Genomic DNA, 5,017 nt, shown 5'->3' with positions numbered 1-5,017 from the left:
ATCCACATTTCCACCAATCACTTTCTCCTCTATGTGAGGGGAACCCCTTGGATCTAGATCTTGGAGTTCTTGGTGTTATCCTTCTTGTTCTTCCTCCCATTTTCCTTCCTGGCATTAGTTGCTTTGGTGGGATTTGAGAGAGAAGGACTTGGGCACTCCATGTGCCCTTGCCGTTGCATTTGGTGCATCGGTTTGAGTTCTCACGGTGATACGTGGAAGTTACAAGTTGAGAAGCTTAATACTCTTGGGTGCTTGGTACCCTTGAGCTTGTTCCTCTTGGGTGCTTGGGCGCCCTAGACGGTTGGTGGTGTTCGAGCTCAATCATTATGGTGTAAAGCTCCGGGCAAGCATCGGGGTCTCCAATTAGGTTGTGGAGATCGCCCCGAGTAATTTGACGGGTACCGATGACCGCCCCCAAGGGTTGCCAAAGTGTACGGGTTCGGTGACCGCCCCCAAGGGTTGCCATTTGTATGGGTTCGGTGGCCGCCCTCAAGGGTCCCTAAGTGGAATCACGGCATCTTGCATTGTGCGAGGGCGTGAGGATATTACGGTGGCCCTAGTGGCTTCTTGGGGAGCATTGTGCCTCCACACTGCTCCAAACGGAGATTAGCATCTTCAAGGGTGTGAACTTTGGGATACGTCGTCATCTCCGCGTGCCTCGGTTATCTCTTACCCGAACCCTTTTACTTTTGGATTTTTACTTTGTGATAGCCATAGTGTTTCATGTTATATATCTTGCTATCACATAGTTGTTTATCTTGCTTAGCATAAGTTGTTGGTGCACATAGGTGAGCCTAGTTGTTTTAGGTTTTGTGCTTGTCAAATTAACCGTTAGGTTTATTCCACATTTGTTCAAGCCTAAACTATAATTATTTAAAGCGCCTATTCACCCCCCATCCTCCCCCCCCCCGTCTAGGCAACATCCACGATCTTTCAATTGGTACCAGAGCCTCGTCTCTCTTTGTCAGGCTTAACCACCTAGAGAGTAAAGATGTCGACTAGGGGATTAGGATTCTATGACACTCTTAATGGCACAAATTTTGATGTTTGGGTAATTCGCATGCTTAATCTCTTTAGGGCCATGGACCCAAATTTGGAGCGAATTGTAGATATGGGTTTTTCTCCTCCAAAGGATCCCCAAAGATTATCTTTAGAGGATGAAAAAAACTCTTATCTGAATGCTCAAGCTTCTAATGTGCTTTTCGATGCTTTGAGCAATGTAGTTATATTTCAACTCATGTCGTTCTGGGATGCTCATGAGTTATGGACAAAGCTTCAAGATAAATATGGTGTGTCCAAGTTTTGTGGGGATGATTGTTCTCCCTCCACCTATGGCCGTGTTGCCTTCTCAACTTATTCTACTTCACCTACATGTGGATTGCCACAAGGTATGCTATGGTGAGTAGTGTTGGTCATTGCAATGATGATAGTGTGTTAATCGTTGGCGACTCTTCATCACTATCTTATTGCAAACCTCCATCTTTGGACTTTAACACTTCATGCACCTTACATGTTTCTCATGCTTGTGTTGATAGTCCGTGTATATCATGTGGAAATTGCTTGACTAAATCTCATGATGATATGCTTGCTATATCTTGTTGCCATGATAAAAATGCATGTATTTCCTCGAGTTGTTGTGCTAACAATGTAGAGGAAATCCAACACTCCATGGAACAAGATGTGGTCTTGGACGGTGCTTCAAGGGATCCTACATCATCATCTATTGCTTTTTGCCTTATGGCTAAGGCTTCAAAGGTATCTCCTACTTCCACTACAAGATTTTGGGCCGAACGAAAAAAAATTCTGTCATACTTATGACACTTCTATGACGATAATTGTGAAAAAACCCGGTATCATCATAGATGTGGTGGGCTCCTACTTCTATGACAAAAAATCATGACAGAAAATGGGCTTTTCGTCCTGAGCGGGCCGGAGATGCAGCTGCATGACATTCTTTGGCCGTCCATGACGGAAAAACCATGGTAGAAGCGAGGGCGAGGAAAATTTCGGGGAGTTCCCGGGTATGGTGGGTGGTCGGGGGACGAGCGATGCGTGTTTCTCTCGTACACGTACGCGCGTGTGTGCGAGGCGTTGGCTCTAACTAAACTCGAGCGAGGCGTTGGGCTCTAACTGAACCCGAGCGATTGCACTGCAGGCTACGCGTTACTAAACCCGAGCGATCGATCAATGGCTGTTAACTGAACCCGATCGAGCGATTCCTTCGCTACTGCTGCTAACTAAAGCCGATCGATGTTGCCTCTGGATGAACAGTGAGCGTTGCGGGGGGGTTTGGATGAACAGTGAGTGGTGGGGGTGGATGAACAGGATCCCGTGGCGTTGCCTCTGGATGAACAGGACGACCCCGTGGAGGGCTGGATGAATAGTAGACGGTGGAGGGGAGCCCGTGGAGCGGTGGTTGAACAGTAGCCGGTGGAGTAGCGTGCGGTGGAGGCTGGATGAACAGGAGCCCGTGGGGGCTGGAGGAGGTCGACGGTAGCCCGTGGAGGTTGGAGGAGGTCGATGGTGGAGATGAACATTATCCCATGGAGTCCCGTTTTGCGGTATGCCACACCCTCCCGATGAACAGGACCCCCGTTTCGACCGTAGCGCTCCAACACAAGTCCATTTCATCCGTTTTGCGGTACGCCACACCCCTCCCGATCAATAGGACCCCCGTTTCGACCGTAGGAGGTCTGTTTCCTCCGTTTTGCGGTACGTTAGACCCCTCCCGATGAACAGGATCCTGTTTCAAACGTGGCCGGTCGAACACAAGGTCGTTTCCTCTGTTATGCGGTACGCCAGGCATCGTTTCCATCGCCTGTTCCGTCCAAGCCCTCCCGGTGAACACGACGACGCATTCCGTTCCGACCCAGCCGGTTGGCTCCCCATGAACACGACGACGATGTTGTTTCTCCGTTCTAACCCAGCCATGTACACGAGCCGTGGCCGTACGTATGCGCGAGTAGGCGTTCAAGACCCCGCCCGTATGTACACATGCGTGGCCGTATTTTCTTTCTTGCACACTGGCCACTATACGTACGTGTACATGCTACGTGCGCGCCTCTACTACGATACGTGCACGCCTCTACTACGACACGTGCGTGCCTTTACATCCACCAGTATGTACATACACGTTCGCGACCAGAATGACAACGCTACGTACGCTTCGACCAGGTGGGTCCCAATTGTCAGGCAATTCCTTGCGTGCGAAGATGTAGCTGGTGGGTCCCAGCAGTCAGGGGGGCGAATCATTTTTTTCGGACGCACTTCCTTGCGTGCGAAGATGTAGCTGGTGGGTCCCAGCAGTCAGGGGGGCGAATTGTTTTTTTTGGACGCACTTCCTTGCTGCGAAGATGTAGCTGGTGGGTCCCAGCAGTCAGGGGGGCGAATCATTTTTTTCGCCCGGATGCACTTCCTTGTGTGCGAAGATGTAGCTGGTGGGTCCCAGCAGTCAGGTGGGTGAATCATTTTTTTTGCCCGGACGCACTTCCTTGTGTGCAAAGATGTAGCTGGTGGGTCCCAGCAGTCAGGGGGAAACGTTTTTTCACGAAATACAGTGGCCCGTCCGGTGGGTCCCAGCTGTCAGGTGGAGGAATCATTATTTTCCATGTAATAAGGAGGCACTTCCTTGCTGCAGCCATGGACCCAGTTGTCAGCCTCTCCACGTACAGTCCATGTCCGATGGAAGTCGTTCCTTGACCATGTTAACCACGCCGCGCCGAGAGCACCACTGCGGTGGACGATGGTGAGGCCTAGGAAGGGGACGACGTGGAGCCGGGAAGACATGGAAGTGGAAGCCCGCGCGGAGAGGAGTACGAGGGTTCACTAGTTCGGCTGCGGTGTGAGGCTGCCGTCGCCGCAGGGCCTGGCCAGCGGTGGGAATAGTAGGGGAGGTGAGGCCTCCGTGGCAGCACAGCCAGCCACGGGAGGCAGGAGCATGCGTCACGACCGGCGCTGCTTTGGGCGGCTGGAGCAAGAAGACCAGAGGTTGAAGAAGCACTACGGCCGTTGGATGGGCATCGTACGGTCACTTGAGCTAGAATCGTTCATATTGACTAAGTTGACAAACCCTCCGTCCCCGTCAACTTAGTTGGCCCACAAGTCATCCTCCCACTATGGTGGGTCCCAGCTAGCAGGGGGTATTCATTTTTTTTTGTGCGTAATAAGGAGGCACTTCCTTGAGTGTGAAGATATAGCTGGTGGGTCCGACATGTCAGCGGGGGGAACATTTTTTTCGCAAAATACAGAGGCCCTTCAGGTGGGTCCCAACTGTCAGGTGGAGGAATCCTTATTTTGCGCGTAATAAGGAGGCATTTCCTTGTGTGCGGCCATGGACCCAGCTGTCAGCCTCTCCACATACAGTCCATGTCCGATGGATGTCGTTCGTTGACCATGTTGACCAGGCCGCGCCGAGAGCACCATGGCGGTGGATGAGAGCGAGGCCTAGGAAGGGAACGGCATAGAGCCGGGGAAGACTCGGCAATGGTTGCCCATGCGGTGGGGAGTACGAGGGTTTACTGATCCGGCTGCCGTCGCCGGAAAATAACAGGAGGTGTGGGTGAGTAGAGGAATGGCCTGGCCAGTAATGAAGTAGGGTGGGGCAGTGCGGCCTGTGCGGCAGCACAGCCGGCCACGGGAGGCGGGAGCAGGCAGTCCCACCAAGGCTGGTTTGGGCGGCTGGAGCAAGAAGATCAGATATTGAAGAAGCAACACGGCCGTTGGATTAACATCCAACGGTCACTGCTGCTAGAATCGTTTGTGGACTAAGTTGACAAAGCCAAAGTACACGTCAACCTAGTAGACCCACAAGTTAGCCTCCAAATCTGTCCCAAACAGCATACAACCCGAAATTTCTAGCCAGATTCAAATTAATTTTAAATCTAAATATACCTCAATTTAAATTCAATGAAATTTTACCCGCACAAAAACAATGAAATTAAAAATATCAAAATCCGAAAGAAAACAGTATTTTGGAACTAATTGCCTGTTTGCTATATTTTTTTCATTTTACAGCCCA

Source organism: Triticum aestivum, chromosome 3B (genome assembly GCF_018294505.1).
Source record: "Triticum aestivum cultivar Chinese Spring chromosome 3B, IWGSC CS RefSeq v2.1, whole genome shotgun sequence".
NCBI classification, from domain to species: Eukaryota; Viridiplantae; Streptophyta; class Magnoliopsida; order Poales; family Poaceae; genus Triticum; species Triticum aestivum.
The sequence above is the reverse complement of the archived record's forward strand: the minus strand, read 5'-3'. Positions refer to the sequence as shown.